At 37.8% G+C, this 20194-nt stretch overlaps 1 protein-coding gene and 1 long non-coding RNA gene across 2 annotated transcripts in view; one reads left to right on the top strand and one right to left on the bottom strand.

Moving 5' to 3' along the window:
• Nucleotides 1-20194, bottom strand: part of LOC107072908 (LIM domain only protein 3) — an 82653-nt gene that overhangs the window by 38307 nt on the left and 24152 nt on the right. The gene's annotated exons all lie outside the window — the stretch shown is intronic.
• On the top strand, nt 31-9416 carry LOC149030571 (uncharacterized). The gene is made up of 2 exons (XR_016178646.1): nt 31-858; nt 1090-9416. It is a non-coding gene; the product is annotated as an uncharacterized LOC149030571 (long non-coding RNA).

The following is a 20194-nucleotide window of genomic DNA, read 5'->3' as shown; positions in this document are numbered from 1 at the left end:
TAGCTAGTAGACCATTCCTATTAATTACCTTATTCGGATTTCTTCGTTCGAACTTTTAAGTAGAACCAACGTGTTCCTCCCCAAAAAAAAGAAAAAAAAAAAGAAGATTTGAAACGGAATAAAGGTATTTAGGGTATAAAGAAGGTAAAAGAAGTTGGAGTGGTGTGGTCCGTTATCGACTTGGCTGGGCAGTCTCTCGATGCAGTTCTCAAGGCTCCGCCCTTGCTGCATTCGCGACAGCCTCTCGGTGCCACCCACGAGATCGTCGAACGAACAGGAGTACCACACCTCTTCTTCTTCTCTCTCATTCTCGCATACAGAATCTGTCCCTCTCTCTCCTCTCTCTCTTCTTCTTCTTCTCCTTCTCCTTCTTCAACAGCATCGTATCGACCACCCCTCTTCTCTGCACACGCTTTCCCTCGAGCATCCCCCGTCATGAAAACGCACGTTATCGCGTTTACATCGAACGAATCTCCGTGAAAAGTTTTCTCTCCGTTGCACGAGTTTCCTACCGAACTGAACTGAACTGAACTGAACGAATGAACAAACGAATGAGCTAGCCAGGCCCCTTTTGTCTTGAACAACGGTGCTGCAATACACCGCACCGTTGTCGTTTCTCTTACTTTTATAGGAAGAGAAAAAGAGTGTGAGAGGGAGAGAGAGAGAGAGAGAGTCCGGTGAGTCGGTCCATTAATTAGGCGGGCCACATTAAGCCAAGCATTAATATACTCCGTTGGTTGTTTTGTTTTATCCCGCAGGAAGGACGTAACCTTTCCCGGATGCTGAGAAAGATAGAAAGAAAGAGAGAGAGAGAGAGAGAAAAGCTAAAGGAATAGTATAGAGTGTAGTAGTAAGGGGGTTTGGGGTACCCTGATGATGGTGGTGTAGCTTCGCCGCGGGGTGGCCCGCAAATTATTTTGCCTGCCTTATCCCAAGGGACTGTTTAAATTCTGTAAATCGTCTCTCTTTCTCTTTCTCTCTCTCTCTCTCTCTCTCTTGATCCTTTTTCTCTTTTATTCTCTTTACAACGCTATGGCTACTTTAGAGAAATTAAGGAGATAACGACGTTATTCTTGGTATAGCAAAGAGAGGTGGCAACTGAATATATCTTTTGAAATAGTGTTTGAATTTTTTAATAAATCATCTATCATTCTCTTCAGAGCTTTTTTATAAGTACAGGTAGCCATCCTACAACACGGCATCCTGTAACACGGTTTCCTTTCAAAAAAAACCTTTATACAACACTGTAATTCTACAGCCGTGGCGAGATTTGCCGTCTTAAAGATACATGACCTAAAAATAACAAAAATGTGATGCAACAAGGCATTTTTTAGGAACCAATCTACTGTGTTATAGGAGGATTATCTGTATTCTTATATCAGCTACAGTTGTGTTAACTTTATTAGCAGGAAAATAAATAGGAAGATCAGATCATTTTTATTCGTCTTTGTTAGAGAATAATCAAAAGTGAACATAAATTGATGCTACCGTTGGCTATATCTCGGGCTAAGCTTCGGTGAATCTCGAAGAGCGCGAAGATTTACGTTTTCTCCTTGATACTCTGGCAAATCGGCTTACGAGCTACGTTCGAAATACTCTGCAGTAGTAACAGCAGCAGCAATAGCAGCAACAGCAGCACCAACGGAAGTAGCACATAGGTAAAAGTGTGTGAGAGAGATAGAAGCTCGTAATTTAACGGGCGAAAGGAATATTTCCCACGGAATAAATCTCGCGTAACAGCGCCAGTGAAATCCTCGTTTACCCGGTATTCAACCCTTGCTAATGGGGGTAATTTAAGGGATGTTTTAAGCGCCCTCGGGCCACACGTGAGCCGCACAAAAAGTTCTCCACGTATTACGAGCACAGGCCGCTGTAATCGCGCATTAGCATTCCGAACGAGCCGAACGCTTAAAACTCACGCTTCTCTACTCTCTCTCTCTCTCTCTCTCTCTCTCTCTCTCTCTCTCTCTATCTCATTTTTTCTATTTGTCATTCTATTTCATTCTCTTTCTCTCTCTCTTTGTTTTGGTGAGAATGACAAAGTGGATGAAGAAACGTACGTTGTTTGAGAGATACCTTTCTGAAAGTGGAAGGTTTTGTTGCATGTTGTGTTACATTTCGTTATAATGCGTTACATACATTGTTTGTTAGATTGTCCTATTTTTTTGGTAATAGTAATTATTAGAATCTAACATAAATTATTCTAAAATTTGTAATAAATTAAAAAAACATACTTAAACGTCGTTGTAGCACATTAAAGAAAATTCTAGCATGTGTTGCAATACGGAAAGCATACTATAGTCAATGCTAGGTCCTAAAGGGTTAACAAAAAAATGCTTTAAATCTCGAGTGAGATAGAATAAGAACGAGTAGGAAAGAGAGAGAGAGAGAGAGAGAGAGAGAGAGAGAGAGAGAGAGAGCAGAGTTTAACGAGTTCTTTCGCGCCGATAAACGCGAGCTGCCGTGTACTTTCTTTCCCTTTCTCTTCAGTCCGTTGGTAGGCTTTGGCGGAGGGTTAATGAAATTCTAGTCAGGTCGTGGAATTCTTTCGTCAGGTGGCGATGCCACACTGGGGTCACTTTACCCTCGACTTCCTGACTCCCTTTCCTCTCTCTCTCTCTCTCTATATATATATACATATCTTTTTCTTTCTTTTTCTTTTAAAGGGACCACTATCTGACTCCGTCGTCGTCTATGTCTGTCTATGTCGTTGTTCCTTTCCTTGTAGCTGGGCTACTACAATAGGAGTAGGTATGAGAGTTCGTTGGTAGTATGAGAGTCAAGAGAAGGATGAGGAGGAGTTAAAGGGAGGGGTGGGTCATGGGGAGGGGGAGGAAGAGGGTTCTCGTGGTTGAAATGGGGTGGTGGTGCGCAGCAGTCAGATTACGTTAAGCTATGCCCGTACGTGCTCGCATGGAAGTTCCACCCCCGAACGAACCTTGCCACCAACTCGGGCCTGGCAAAATGTATTTATTGTTGTTTGTCCAACGTTCTGTATACGACCACCATGGGAGGAGAGTAGGATGGAAACTAGAAGAGAGAGAGATACCGTTCGCAAAAGCAGGATGTCCTGCTGCTTGCTTGCTTGCTTGCTGGCTCGGGGATTTTGCTCGGGAGAGTTGAATAAAAAAAAAGAATAAAGTAAAAAGAACAAAAATATTGTCCAGGCGAGAAAAGGAACCACGACAACGACGACGACGACGACGACGAGCATAAATTTAAGTGACGGCTAGAGCACCTATCCACCTAACGCCTTCTCCTATCTCTCGGAGAACACCCCTTGTATATTTTTCATTTTGGTCCTTTTTCTTCTTCTTCTATCTTTTTTGTTGATTTCAATACGTAAATATACCTACCTATCCAAATGTCATACTAAATCAATCTTTTCGTTGTACCAAGAACACGTTCGTATCGTCTTTCTTCCTTGTTTAAGCAAGAAAAAGAGAGAGAGAGAGAGAAGAGGGGGAAAAAATCATGGATAACATTTGTAGATTCGTACGTTTGGTGGGGGAGGGGTGGGTATGGGCGACAAAAGGGGTCGTAACTACTTCGGAAACTTTTATCTTGCCAGGATTAATGGATGGATTAAAGTATTTGCGGCAGGATACGGGCTGATTGGGGTAAATCGTGCTGGGATTAGAACTTGATTGGCTAATTTGTAAGTGTCCCTGGCAGCGTACCACCGGCGAGTTAACGATCGATCGAAAGCTCTCTCTCTCTCTCTCTCTCTCTTTCTCTCTCTCTTGGTCTAATTCTCTATCTGTTGTCTTCTACAATCGATGATCCTAGATAAACTAGGAGAATTTGGAAAACCGTTTGAAAATATCGTTTTATCTTTCGTGTGTTTCTTTTTTTTTTTTTAATTATTTTTTGTAAGCTCGATTTATTCTATCAAGAGACAAATAGATATTCTGTTTGAAAAGGGACGACACAAGCATGAAACATCAAAGTCAAGAATGAGAGAGAGCCATTAAGATTGTGCAAAGCAACCGAGACGAGGTCATTCACGGATCGTTCACCGTTCCTAAGAGAGAACTATCTCTGGAGTTAGTTGGCCGAAGGAACTTAATGTGCGGGTTGCTGACCACCGGACTGATTTACATCCTATCGTCCCACCTTCCTTTACCTTTTCTAGGAAAACCGAAAGGGCACCGAAGGGAAAGCCTTGCGGTTCTACAATGTACGTGGTTCCTACCGGTTTCTCTCTCTCTCTCTCTCTCTCTTGTTTGTTCCATAGATCACATCAAACGTTTCTTGATCAAACTAAATGTTCTTACTTTCTTTTTTATTTTTACTGTTTAACTCATTGACTGCATCTGACATATTTAGAGCGTCTTGTCATGCATGTCAAGGTTTTATTTTAAAGAATACATGAAATTTGAGAAAATTTAATAATATTTAGTTACTTTTATAATATTGTAATGGTATTTATAATAATTAATTATTATATATGTTCTTTACTTTAATATAAATTTTGTATTCAGTTTTGGTACACACATTTACTACGTACGAGATATCTCGTAGTTGGTAGTCAATGGGTTAAACATTTGTTGCAACTAAACAAATATATCATTGGTAAGGTAGAGATTTGTAAGGGAAAAATTGGAATAATATTTAATGGAAAATGGAAACACACAGAGTGAGAAAGTTCGAGTATGGTGTCGACCCTCGTATAGTTGTTTAACAGCTGATCGATGTTTGGAAATATTTCGAAACTGAAGTTGAAGCGTCCAGACGTTCGATGCGGCCCTTCCGTCGTCACGGGCTTCCTGTCTCCTTACAATTCGCAGACAGTTTCTAGCAGAGTAGCAACAACAGTAGTACCAGAACACGCAACTGTATATACCAGGGGACACAAAACGTGGACCCATCTCTTCCTCTCTCTCTCTTTCTCTCTCTCTCTCTCTCTCGCTTCTCGTGATGATGGACTCGCAAAAGATAAGGGGCCATTCATGACAAAGACAAAACGTCGCGTTGCTCGCGTCCCTTTGCTTTACTCGTCGTTTCTCTCCCACCCACACTTTACTCGCTCCACACAGTGGTACGATCGTTCGTTTACCACCACCACCACCACCACCCCCGTTCGAGGAGACAATGAGAGTGGAAACTTTTATTATTAATGTTTCGCGGGCAAGATAACGAACGTGCCCGCTCGCTTTTTCCTAAAAGCCACCACCAACCAACCTCCTCCTACTTCTCTTCTCTCCCTCATGCTCTCTCTTTTTCTCTTTCCTTGTGTATTTTCTTTCCCATCATTTCCCCCCCCCCTCCCCACCCCCCGTACACGAATTTTATCCTAATCGTTTTTAATCGTGAAACATTATTTCAAAGTAGAAAACAAACGAAAAAATGTATCGCAAGTATCATAAAGTATCAATTTGTTTCTATTTTTCGTGAAGTTAAATAATTAATTGAAAATCATTTTCCCGATGCGTATTTTGTATTATAGTTTGTATTTGAAAATGGTGGTTTTGAAAAAGATTGAAGAACAACATGAACAACAAGAACAACTGCAACACACCCAGAAGGTTTCTATTAAAACGTTCGCGATTCTCTGTGAAGCATGCTCTTACGCGCGGAGTAATTCGACGCTCGGAGTTCCGTGAGCGATTTTAATAATGATTTAATTAGCATTCCTATGAGCCGGCATAAATCAAACGAGAGCCCCGCGTGCTTCGAGGTAGACCGAGATCGAGCATCGGGGAAACTCAGTGCGTGAGAGAGAAAGAGAGAAAGAGAGATGGAGATAGAGAGGAAAACGCCCTAAAGAATGTTTATTAATCGCTTCACCTGCCCGTTTGCTGCCTTCCAACAACTCCTTTTTTCTCTCTCTCTCTCTCTCTCTCTCTCTCTCTTTCTCTTTCTCTTTTTATTTCTTTTTTTTTTTTATTTTCCTTTTTACCTTTCCGCTTGGAAATTTTGACGTTTAATTAAAGGTCACTGTCTTTATCTTCATTCATTTTATTTCGCTTTATTTTCATTTTCAATTTTAATTTTGCTGTTTAAGATAGTTGTTGTGCAGAATGTTACTAAACTAGTAGTTTGATTATTAGTTTTTTTCATCGATTCAATTATTTTATATTTTATTTTTTTTTGTTTTTGTTTTGATAAATATTAAATAGTTAGATCGTTTGTAGATTTAGTTTCAGGAACAATTATCAAATTTGTTCATATTAGTTATCGTCGGAATTTAAAGGCTTTAAAACCATTATCCAAAATCCCAGATGTCTCATATTGGTTAATTATTCTATTTATTTTAAACGCTTATTTGCAGATATATGTATATATAAAGAAAATATATTTCCTTTTATATATATATATTCTCCAGTTAATTTTCCGACGGACTCGTGAGTTAGACGATTCATTCAAGGTGGTTTCACAAGCTCGACCGAGTAGCAAGATGAAGGTACTGACTCTCTAGGAAACATATTCTCGAACGTTGCTTGAGTTCAGAGAAAAGGGAGGGTGAATTTGGGAGATGATGTTACTAACAACGTAAATAAGGAAGAAGCGGTTTATATACTGTCTAGCACAATGAATATTCTACGGAAACTCAGCATCCTAAAATTAGATATCAACAAATTCCAAACTATCCAAGATTCACTGTAAATGTGTAGGTAATAATTGACACAATCAAATAGAGTGAGTCAAAAAAAAAAAAAAAAATTAAAGCAATGCATTTTACAATTTAGACTTTATTACAATTATTTATATTGTAAAATAAATACTATAAGTAATATTTCAATACGTATAAACTTTGAACAGTTTGAAATAAATAAAATCCTATTATGTATTAATAGTATAAATTTTGATCGATTGGGTTCGCATTGAGTTATCATAGGTGTATAGTTGTTTAGAAAAGTTATCCATGAGAAAAAGTATGAGACGTCTTCTGTCTCCGTCCTAAAATATATATATGACGTTAAACGTCGAAGAAGAATCTCTCAACCGATAGGAAAAGTCCCCGTTGTTCGAGTGGCAGGAGCTTTTCTTCTTTCTTTTATATTTCGAGGAGTTTGATTATTGACCAAACGCGAGCACGCGAAGAGTGCACCTCGTTCGCGAAGGCGAACACTTAATCCGAGTGGTACTCGGTTAAACCTAGTGACAGGAAACGTCAGGGTGCTGCCGCACCACGTGATATATCGCTATTCGCGAGAAGTACTTTCAATGTTCGAGGGTTCAAGAGCTGAAGTCTGTATGAGAATCTATATATATATATATATATATATATATATATGTGCGTCTATGTATTATATACATATATATATGTACATCTATATATACACGTAGACATTGAACCTTTGCCGAGCAGGCTGTCACGAAAGAAAGGTCTGAACCCAACAGAAGCTTGTCCGATACTTGTTGATTCTTTTCAGAAGAACCCTATCGACAAGATCAAAATCATCATCATTTTTACCCAATTTATCCGAGGATTCTTGTTCTATTGATAGACACATTCAATCTATTTCGAACTATTAGGTCTACAGGAAAGTTCTGTCCGTTTTTAGAATGACTTTTATAGGTCTACATAAACTAATTGATTTTAAACTACAAAATGTATTGTGACACTTGTAACCACCATTACTATTGTTAAAAATCTTTGCTGACGATAACAAAAAAAAACAGAAAAAAAAATCATTTCTTTTCAATTACGAATTCTAAACAAAAATCGTTAATCTCATAGCATTAGAATAATCCAATACGTGACGTATATATCCACATATCCTAATTCGATGATACCAGTGGAGATCTGGTGCGTTAATTAGTCATGCGATAGAACCGTCGATACACTCGATCGACCAAGCAGGATTTCTACCTCTGCTTGTATGCGAATTCATGGCTATTGAGACGAATGGAAGGGCTAGAGATAGATAGATAGTATTTGTATGTGTGTGTGTGTGTGTGTGTGTGTGTGTGTGTGTGTGTGTGTGTGTGTGTGTAGGTAGGTGAGTGAGAGAGATAGTCTGGGACGCAACCGATAGTGGCAAATGTTCGTCGCTGACGTAACGTCGAGCGTGCGCTTAATACGGTAATTATGCGGCCGTTTATAGCCCGGACACAACCGAGATCCTTCTGCCAAGTCAGCCTTTGCTTAGGACCTAAACGATTCACCACTATCATCATCACTCCCCTCTTCCCCGTCCTTTCTCTATCCCTCTCCTCTACATCTTCCTATTCAACACATTCACCTAATCTTTATCGACGTAATCTCGTGGACTCGTATCTCACGATTCTTAACGTTAAAGTATCAATCGTATCAAAGCTTCTATCCACGTTTATGGTGTTTTATGTATTTCATTTTTTGTTTGTTTTGTTTTGTGTGTGTGTGTGTGTGTGTTTTTTTTAGGATTTATTTTCTTTTCGATCCATGAAATATATGATGCATATTTAACGCGTTAGAGGTACCTGATGTCTGTCTCTGTGTGTATGTGTGTGTGTTTGTGTATATATATATCGTTTGAAACGACCGATCATATAGGTAGCCGATAATCCACGCGTGAGCTTTACCAAATCTCGAAAATCTCGATATGGAAGGAAGAGTGGAAGGGAAATATTTGTGAGAGAGAGAGAGAGAGGATGGTAGACGAGGTCCGACCCGATCGAGATCGAAATGAAAAAAATAAAGGAAGAAAAAGCAAAAATATAAAAGAGAGAGAGAGAGAGAAAGAAGAGGAAGGTCAACGGAGTTATTGTTTTCGTGATGAATGCACATAAAATAATGAAAACCTCGAGAATAGAGTGAGAGAGAAAGGAGAAGAGTAAGAGGGGTAGAAGGGGTGGGGAGTTGGGGGTGGTTCAGAAAGAGAGAGAGAGAGAGAAAAAAATATATCGCACGTAATACGAGCGACAGCGCCATAGGGGTCCGCGCACTTCGCGTTTCTCCGAAAGGAAAGTATTGTCCATCTAAAGGTTAACATTTGGACAACCCTTAGGACTAAATAATATCAGTCAACGATACTTCGGATTTATCGCAAGTTTAACATTACACAGAAGTTGGAAACGGCGCTAGGGATTCTGCCGGATATTTATACGGTTTGGATGCACGCACGAGGATCACTCTAATGGTTTTATTATACTGATACCCATGGGATTTCTTGCTGCACGCATTCACGCCGACGTTTCGTGAAAACAGAAAAAGAGAGAGAGAGAGCGAGAGAGAGTGTGAGAAAGGTGCGACATACTCGTGTGCCATCGTCTCCTCGGAATTCGCAACTACGAATCCCTCGCGACGCGACGGGAGAAAACGTGCAAAGCTTTTGCTGCCGTTATTTTGGTTTTTTTTTTCTTTCCTTTGGAAGAACAAACACATACGTAAAGGTAAATGTTGATTCAAGCAGAACTTCTTCTTCTTCTTCTTCTTCTTCTTACTTAGATTTAACATCTACTTTGGTCTCTGTTTTTTTTTTTTTTTTTTCAAGTAAAAACTTCTTTAGAATAGGGGTAATTTGAAAAAAAAAAGCGAACCATTTGTTTCTTATTTTAATTTACGAGTGTACGAAAAATTCAATCAACGATTCAATAGGTTCAATCAAACGATTAAACTTAATAAAGAAAGTATTCTTATCGTCTGTTAAAATACCGTCTATAGATCAAAATAACATTTTTCTACTTGCCAAAAGAACCTCCTTTTCTTTCTTTTTTATTTTCAATGCTTGAGAGAAATACACAAGGTCAGATACTTTAAGGGGGGTTGAGAAGAATACCAGGAGTCGATGAAGGTTCTGAAAGGCGGCGGTTCCGGCACATCTTTCCTATCGAGAAAAACGATTTATCATCCAGCCCGTTCCATAGGAATATTGAATACGACAAGATAATCTCTCGACGCCCTTCTTTGCCCCTTCTAGCAGCAGCAGAAGTAGCAGCAGCAGAAGTAGCAGCAGCAGTAACAGCAGCACCTCTTCGACCACAAACCCAGCGAGTTCGATCTGTACGTTACTAGTGATGATAGTGTGGTGGTGGTGGTAGAGGTGATGGTGGTGGTGCTGCTGCTGTTGCCATAGTCCACAAAAGCACCCCCGTAACCCCCTCGACAGGCTTTTCCATAGAATGAGAGAGAGAGAGAGAGAGAGAGAGAGAATGGTGGGTAACGGTTGTGCTTAATGTACCGCACGGGCCGATAAGCCGTTATACCTTGGTGACGTAACCTCTAGTTTTTGCCTGGCAAAATGGGCCCCAGACTCCTCCTCCTCCTCTTCCTCCTCCTCCTCTATCCATTTTCTGTCTATCTGACTCTCTCTCTTTTGACGATGTACTTTGAACGACGATGACAGCTTCTTCTTATCAGCTAACCAAGCTCATTTAATATCAAACATTGTGATTGGGTCTTCATCTATCACTCATATTCCATAAATTCTCTCTAGAAAGGTATATATATAGTAATCCAGATTAATAACGTCCGTTTGCAATCGGTATAATTAGGATCGATAATTTATCAGTCTTATCGCTATGAAACCATCAGTTAGTATTTCTTAGTGGTATATATATATATATATATATATGTATATATATATATTCTCAAGGACACATAAGTTGGAGAGATACCACTTGAGATCTCGCGACTTAATTATGCTGAGTTTCCTAGCGTGGATTCAAGCAGTTATGCTAATCCAACCTTATTAATAAGAGGAGGACTATAGAGAGAGGGTATAGCTAGGTGGGATAACTTAAGAGAAAGATCGTTGGGTTGAGATCGGCGTAGGAAACTGTTAGTCCTAACCCCTTCGTTAAGTCCTTCGATCCGTTTCAGTAGCCTCCCCTTTTCCACCCCCTTGGTCTCTGATGATGGTCCATATACACCCTTTACCTCTTGCCGAGTACGCTAAGTAAGCGAGATTTCTCATATAATCGTTTTATCCCTCGTTTACTTTCGGAGACCTCGACGAGACTTTCAAGAGAAAGTAGGAACTTTCTCTCTCTCTCTCTCTCTCTCTCTCTCTCTCTCTCTATCTCTTTTGTATATTCGAAAATTAACGGAAGAATGCTCGCGATTAATTAAGACAGACAGCTTTCTGTCTCATTTTACTGAACTCTAAGACACAACAGTTTTCTCGTCGACATTTTCTCCTTTATCTTTAAAACAAATTTTTATTATATTATATACTAGGATACTTCATTATTATTATTATTATTATATTTGTCCAATAAGTTTGAGTTTGTGAGAAATGGGAGATAGGGGGGAAAAAATAGTGATCGTCGATCGCTTTGTGGTTGGAATCCACTAGTTGGACAAAGGTGCCGTCAACGTTTTTGACGGCAGAACGTCGGCTTTGAATAACCTCGAGCGACACCGATGTCCGAATATGAGTGGATCGTTATTGACAAATAGAGAAAGAGATAAAGGAGGGATTGAGTTTATTGAGAATTTCGGAATTTTTACCGATCACGTCTAAACTTAAAAATTATAGAATAATTTATATCAAATGCTATGACAAAATATTTGTAAATATGTTCAAAGAAAACATACTAAATATATAAAAAGGAAAGAGGAAGAAAGTGTATGCCTTTTTAAAGAAAGAGCGAAAAGTCGAGGGTTGTACGAAAAGGGTGGACTTGCATGAAAGTGTTCAGAAGGAGAGAAGAAGGGTAGGTAGGGGGGGGTGTTAGTTTCCGTAGCATTGACGGGTCACAATACAAGCTCCGATATCATTGACACCTCCCCTAATTTTCTCTCTCTCTCTCTCTCTCTCTCTCGCGCGCGCGCTTTATGCAACAACCCTTAGGCACAATCTCCATCGTTATGGGATTCCAAGAGGAAAATGTAGCCAAGGCGAGAAATCTTATTCTCAACTTCTTCCGGACACCCTGTGACGTTTTCTTACAAATCTTAAAAAGTATTCTCGTGTTAGACCTAGGTACTTTCTTTTTTTTTCTATTTTACCTAAAAGTGTCGTCAACCATTGTAACAAATACACACATGTTTGTAAATAAAAATTTGCGTTGAGATTTTCAGACAAATATTTTTAAACTCTTCTAAATTTCACTATCCACGCCGATTATATCAAACATCCACTAAATACTTTAAACCTGTTAATAATCTTAAGAAAATTAAATAAAAGTATTTTGATCCTTGCAATGTTTCAATTTTTGTAAATAAGAATAATGAAATATGATTGAAAATTTGTTAATTATTTAGTTGTTTAGAAAAGAACAGAATCTTGATAGTCATGGTAAGATCTTAAAGCGTGGATTGTCGAAGCGAAACGGCGTTTTGTCCCTGACTGAAATAGCTTTAATGGATCGTTGGTTAGCCCTAAGCATAGCGATGTCCCATTGTCGGCTTGAAAATCATAGTGGATAGGGGGAAAGGGCATGAATTCGTCGTGTAAAATCTATTATCGGTTCGCTTATCGTTGCATTGCCAGTGTACAATGGATAATATCGGTGTTAACCGTCCTCGAACGAGCGGTGAGTTAGCGGCAGCACGTCGATTGGTGACGTCACTATCAGTCGTTTCCGGCTCAGCAAGCAGACAGCAAGCGGGTAATCGAGTAAGCGAGCGAATCAAGCTGCTGCTGGTACAATACACACAAACCCCATACCCCTTTCTATCATACTAAAATATTTTTCCTCTGCTTGCATATGCAACTTTCATGAACAACTTTAATGTGCGTGCAATCCAGAACTTCATTCCAACAAACAAAAATAAAAAAATTTCATGTAGGTAGATCACACGTGCTAGAAGAGAAACCTTCAAAAAACTAAGTTTAGAGAGAATGAGACGACTGCAGAATATCAGGAGTAGGGTAATTGTAGGGTTTATTTGTTATAATATTATTATTATATTATTGTTATCACATTCAAAAATTATTATACGTTTTATTGAAAACATATATAAATAGATAACATATTACACAGTAAGCAAGTTTTCAATTCAAAGAAATGAGACGAGTTGTTTCTGGTAACTAAAAAATCCATGGTAACTAAACACCTCTGTTAGTGTAGTAAAAACCTCACTACTCTTCGGAAAAAACCTCACTACTTTTCGGAAAAAACCTCACTACTTTTCGGAAAAAACCTCACTACTTTTCGGAAAAAACCTCACTACTTTTCGGAAAAAACCTCACTACTTTTCGGAAAAAACCTCATTACTTTTCAGAAAAGTTGTTTGTGGAATTCGAAATACTTGTCAGAAAGTGATGTTTTTTCCGAAAAGTAGTGAGGTTTTTTCCGATAAGTCCGTAGGGTCTTTCCTATAAGTCCGTAGGGTCTTTCCGATAATTCCGTAGGGTCTTTCCGATAAGTCCGTAGGGTCTTTCCGATAAGTCCGTAGGGTCTTTCCGATAAGTCCGTAGGGTCTTTCCGATAAGTCCGTAGGGTCTTTCCGATAAGTCCGTAGGGTCTTTCCGATAAGTCCGTAGGGTCTTTCCGATAAGTCCGTAGGGTCTTAGCATAGCATAAAGAGGAGACCGAGAATAGGATAAACTGTATAGCTTTATTCCGTCTCTTTCTCTCGCTGGCTCAATCCTATATGTTTGTCTTTTTTTTTCATTATTTAGTATAGCAGCCGTTTCATAGCTCCGTTTCATTGCTCCGTTTCCTGACCGACTGCGTTTGTTTACTTTTCAGATCACTCCCATTCTAAAGAAGTTTTCACTTCAATAAAACAAGTGGTATTCGTCAAAGTTTCTAAGTAACCACTTAAGAACAAACTTAAAAAAAAACCATATCTAACGTACGTATGACGCAAATAAATTTACTTAATATTTTAACAGTTGTATAAATTCGAGAGGGATGAAGAGGGAAGGATTTTGAGGGGAGACGATTGACAAAAGTTGTTTCTAAAAGATGATGTATCTGTTCTCGAGGTTTGAAGTTTCTCTCCCCTGTTTTTGTTGCTAACACCCCGACACGCGTTCGACATTTATTTCCCGGAGTTTGTTTCTCTCTTTCTCACACTAGCTGAGTGTATCGCTTCGGTGACACTGGGCCACGACGATAACGATGATCGTTTGGTGATCGTACCGAGATAAACCTAGCACAGAGAATGAACGAACGAACGAACGAACGAACCAACCAAACCAAGCCAACCAACCATCCAACGAGAGTGAGAGAGAGAGAAGACCTATAGATGGATAAGCGTGATAGAGTTAGAAGAGGTTGGGTGGGGGTTAGGGGGTGGAAAGAGAGATAGACACTCCATGGACAGACGCAGTTTAGCGATAGGCGAGAACGGAAAACGCGTACTACGGGGAGGAGGGAGGCTTGTGACCGAAATCCGGCTAATGGTTTCACTGAATCAAACCGGACCGGTCTGCCGGCCAACGTTTAACGGAGCAAACAGACAGAAAATGGAGCGCAACCGCATATAAAGAGTCGATGATAACGAAATGATATATGACTCGAAGCGAGAATATAACGGAGAGCCCAGCCGACCACCCAAAACCCCAGCTACACCTCTCACTCTTTCTCTCTTCCTCTCGTTTGCTAGCTTCGTTGGGTCTACTTTATCTATCTATCTCTTTTTCTCTCTGGTGTGATTGATCGGCCTGCAGATACCATGCGATACTCGCTTCCAGGATTAAGTGAATGCCCTGATACTTAATAATTCTTCAATCCTGCAGGAAGAATACAAGCTGTTCCCTCTTTTGTTAACACGTCACGAATAATGGAGAAAGAAATATCAAAAAGAGAGACAGAGAGAAGTTATTTACGAATCAGAAAGCACATATATAAATCGAGGTTTAGTTTGGTATCCAAAGTTTTTGGGGAAACCAAATTTTTTGAACAGAAAGACGTATTTTCTTTTTGGAGGAAACTTATTATGCGATTGGAAGAAAATAAGGGCGGGTGGGGTTTAATGAGAAAGGTAAGAAGAGAAATTTTGTTCTTACATTGAAAACTCATTTTCAGTTAAATGATCTTGGGAAAGGTAACGATCGGAAAATTGGAGAAAATTTCTTATCCGCTCGCAGACTGGTACTATCATGCTGAACGTAAATCAGTTTTTAAGTACACTTATTACTACTACTACTACTACTAATAATAATAATAATAATCGTTCTTTTACCTGATATTCGACGAAGCGTAACTTAATAATTATCTTTCGGAAGATAATGGTTAGGATAATTCGATATTATCTTTCCAGGTAATAAAGAGAAAGAAAGAAAAAGTCATCGATTCGATTAGGTTAATATGTCGTAAAATGCAGACAAGCGTGACACGTAAAGTATTTTATCTTTTATCTTAGGTGTAAAAGTTATCATCGTAGTATTTAAAATTTGTCCCTTTATGATAGGAACAAAAAATTATCGAAATATTCGTATTCGGTTGTTTATAAAAATTGAACAAATTTGCTCTTGTTTTTTTTTTTTTTTTTTTTCGTTTGACGAACATTATTTTTTATTTTTTTTTTTTATTTCTTTTTACCTAAAAAAAAAAAAGGAAAATATTTGTCAACTTTCATTGTACGAATCGTATTATAATTTACAAAAAAAAAACTGAGCCAATATTGTTATTGTATTGCATTGTATAGAATTTTTGTGTAGGGATTACGGTATAATACGACTTGTGTGTGTTCGATTTTAAAATCACGCGAAACGATATAGTAAAAAAAAAAAAAAAAAAAATTACAATAGAGCTATTGCATACGTGTGTGTATATAGATTTGGTATCGTGAGGAAGGTCGTTAAACGATTCTAGTGCACGATGGTTAAGTAAATGTAGGCGCGGTAAGTTAATTCCCGTGGTATTACTTACTTCGAAGTAGGCCGTTAACAGTAAATAATACTGCAACTATTACCGCCAAATGGCGCTCTTACCGAAGAAATATGGCACTCGTACAAATCGCACTTAAGAATCCACCCCTTCTTCTTCTTCTTCTTCTTCTCGTGCAATCGTGTGCGACCAACTAAGAAGAAAAGGAAGAAAAAGAAGAAGAAGAAGAAGAAGAAGAAGGAAAGAGGGTTTCTCTGTATAACAGTTACGTCAACACTCCTTCCTCTTTTCTATCCCTCCCCCACTTGAATTCCTCTTCTTCCTTCTCATTCACCATCCCTAATATACTCTCCCACTATTTTGGTCAATGTGTCGTTTTCAGAGGATCGGTATCGACTAACTCTACTTTATCTCAACTAAATTGCAACTTCCATGTGTTTCGAAGAACATTATTGTAATATTTTCATACGTTAATGATCATTATGATTAACCTTTTACGTTCCACTATAGTGGCTTTCACGGATGTTATCTTTTAGATGTACAAGTGGAAAACGATTCGTGTATTATTTAACATACGTAATAGCCGGACATGAGGTTTAGGATTCCTTCAATTATTCAATTCTCTCGTTCGTTAGGTCGGTTTAAATGAAGATTTAGACTACGTCCGGAGCTTTACCTAGGTTGTTGCACTTCGTAATCTATAGTCAGTCCTGACCAGTTGTGTTGAATTTTACAACAACCATATTTTGTAAAACGATTCTTCCCTCTCGTTAAACATTTGATCCAACTCTGATCCAATGAAATTTCAATTGCCACTTATTTGTAATTATAAAATAAAATAAAATAAAATAAAATAAAATTCTGTCATAATTATTTCTTTGTCTTCAATATTAACGAAGAACAAACGAATATAATCATTTTAATTAATAGAATTATAAATTAGGATAGAAATAGACGAGAGAGAAAAGGGCTCGACTAGGGAGAGAGACTTTAACGCTCATTCGTTCTCGTGTGGTTCCGAGCTTTGAATAATAAACGAGAAGAAACTCATTGCGAAAAATAAGCTGCAAGGGAAGGTATATATATATATATATATAAAAATAAAAAAATAAAAAAAAAAGATCGGATTGGAGACTCGTCTTTCCGTTTATTCCTTTACTTTTATTTATTTATTCTGGCTTTTTTTTCTATTTTTTTTTTTTTTTTTTTCGTTGTATCCGGAACTTTAGCCGGAAACGAGAAGAGAACGGAGACGCTAGCTCATTTGCGATTCGGTAGGGACTTCCGTCGCGTCGAGTACACACAGTCTTCGTTAAAATATTCACCTGACTTTTTTTCTTTATCCTTTTTTTCTTCTTCTTGTTTTTTTATTTTTTTTTGAATTTATTTTTTTTTTTTTATACCCATCATCTCTTCCTTACGTAAAATACGTTTTACATTGTATTAAGTATTTGTAATATTTGTTGACAATGTGTTGTGTGTGTGTGGCCCAAAGAGTTAAATAAAATAATTTATTTCATGTTTAACAATTTTAATGACCGCACGTGTAGGGCAGTCAAACGTTGTCAGGGGCCCAGTAATATTTTTCAAAAATTAATTTAAAAAAAAAAAAAAAAAAAAAAGTATGAACGACCATTAAAGTGTTTAATATGAACAAACAGTCGATCGTAGAATAAAATTTGAATGAATAATTTTCTCGCGTTATAAACGGTGTAAAGTAAACAAAAAGCCGATGATCTCAAACAAACACCTATCTTCTTCCTGTTCCTTCTTCTTCCTTTGATGTTTTCTAATGTGCGTTGCTCATTTAACGCACGGATGCCTCGGTAAGCAAAATCATCCGCTATTTGTAAAGCTTGGAACAGAGAGAAAGAGAGAAAGAACTTCAACAAAGATTTTCCATGGCGGACTGAATTTGCTCGTTACTCGGTTAGTCATGCGTAAACATATTTTTGTGGTTGTGTGGTCTCTCACGCGCATTAAAATAAAAAAAAAGAGAAAGAGAGACAGAGAGAGAGAGAGAGACATATCCACAAACAAAATTTTGTAAAACGAAAATACAGAATTACCTAAGAACACACACGTTACAATTTATCAATTTATTCCTATACGAATCAAGGATTATTGATTAAAAGTATTGATTAAAAGCTAAAGGGTTCAAGATAATTTAAGCAAAATTATTTATTTATTTATCTTCAAATGGTTCCATTTATCAAAATGGTTTCCAATGAATTTCGAAACTAACTGAACTTGTGTGATCTTAATGAAATTATTTTTATTATTTTTTTTTTGTGCGGCCTTTTTTATTTTCATCCCGCGTTAAATTTAAAATGAAATTCGAGATTGAGGACAACGCGGAAGATAAGTCGTTCAAATGAAATGACCTTAATGATTTTTCCAATATGAATAGATTTTCTTATAGCAGGCTAGAGGTAGACGAGAGAGAGAGAGAGGGATGATTTAACTAGAAGTTAATCTAATTGTGTCGATTAAAAATCGCGAGTTAAAGATAGCCAAGGGGTTGCGTCTCACGGAAAAGGGCGAGTGAGTAGAGTGGACCGTCGAGCTATAAACGAGTTTCACTGTTGCAAGGATAGAACCACCCTCTCAGCTTCGGTTGACCAAATTTCTCGAGCAGATAATTGCTCGGGGCTCTGATAGTACTCGAAAATCGAATAAGAACGTCCTAGGGTTGTTCACTTGGAAATAACATTGACATTTTTATTCGTAGTTCTATTAAAATTTATTCAACGCTTTGATAAACACGTTGTAGATTTTGTTTTAAGTAAAATATATCTTAATAATAATAAAAGAAAACATATTTAGTTACATATATGCGATTAATATTATTCGTAAAGTTTCAAATTGGAGTTGGTTAGCATAAAATGTAAAATAAGCTCTGGCTATAGCATAAATTGTATTCCCATTAGGAGAGTACAGCTTGGTGGTTGGTAGACATTGTACTACTACCACTACCATAATAACCAACACCGAGACTGCTTGCATTTGAATACAGCCGGATTAAAAATTAAATATTACTAGGGAAAAAGGTAGAAGGAGAGTTAACTAAGAGCCGGGCGATTAGAGTCGAGTATTCTGGAATGAAAAATCATACGAATATTAATGCAGTAGAAATATAAATGTTGTTTCAACGTTATTCGATAATCTTGTTTCAAAAATTCTTCCTCCAATTAGTTGAATAAAATTCTAGTCAAAATGATAATAAAAGTATCGTAAAGTTTGTTTAAATGTATCCTTTGAATGTCAAACAATTATCGATTATAGTTAGCACGAAGTAAACTGTAAATGGTTTGATCGTGATTTGATTTGCTAACGTTGTAGCATGATCTCGCAAGCACGTTTGCGTTACCGTTCGTCCCATAACCATTTCTCGTGATATATTCTAGTTGATCGAGGCAACAAACGGACTCCTGTAATTCAGAGTACATACGATACCAATACGATATAATAGAGGTATGGTAAGTTAGGCCCGCACACTAACCATAACCAAGCAAGAAAAACACAACAAGATGGTTTATAAAGTCGCGTAAGAAGAATCTTGTTAGGAATAAACGCTTAACCAGACGACATCCGTCATAATAATACGGTAGACAAGCATGGAAGTATATAAAAGGGCTGCTCGTAACTTCTCGTTTGCGAACCTTTTTGTTTTGTGATATTGCCTAGCCCCTAGGTAAGACCACCTTAGTTTTTTTTCTTCTTTTTTTCTTATATGCTTTTTTTTCTTATTCTCCTTTAACTCGAATCCAAGATCGTTCCGAGCAAACTGCCTTTATGTCTCGTTGGAAGATTCATTCCTACATCATCTAAGTTTATGGTCTATGAAAAAAAAAAGAAGGATGATTTTCGAGAAGTAACTTTAACGAGGAAATATAGATCAAGCTGATATTCTTTAAATTATGTCGTATTGTGTTGGTTGTTTTATGATATTTCCTTATACATATATATACATATATATATAAATATGCATGTATATACGTTCGATCACTTTAATATACGAGTTCCTTTAGTTTTAATTGGAAAACGAGAAGTGTGAACCGTAGGAGGAAGAAGAAGAAGAAGAAGAAGAAGAACGGAACGGATACTAATTTTCCAGGGACTCCGACTGTATTTACACCAACTGTAAGACAGACAAATGCGTTCTGGTCAGTCTAGGGAGGCTTGGATCAAGAGAATAAGAGAGAGAGAGAGAATGAGAGAGAGATTTACAAGTTTAGTTAGCAGCGATCACACCCCCGGGACACGTTGCTCGATGGGGGTGGACCGGACTTCGATATGAAACTCACGAGAGGGCACTCTAGTAGTCTACGTTTCAGTTCTCTTTTACTTTAACTAGTATTCGTTGACGACGACGACGACGACAACTCTTCTTATTACCTATCGTACAATTTTATTCTTAAGAAGAATGATCACAGAATTATTTTGCTTCAAATACTGATTAATGATTGATAATTTATAGACGAGTAATATAATTGGTTACGTGTTAGAAGGGAGAACAAAAAAAAAAGTCCCTTTT

This window comes from Polistes dominula, unplaced genomic scaffold, assembly GCF_049000335.1.
Source record: "Polistes dominula isolate Pdom_NZ unplaced genomic scaffold, Pdom_raw_medaka contig_11, whole genome shotgun sequence".
Classification (NCBI taxonomy): Eukaryota; Metazoa; Arthropoda; class Insecta; order Hymenoptera; family Vespidae; genus Polistes; species Polistes dominula.
This window is presented reverse-complemented; position numbering and strand designations above follow the sequence as displayed.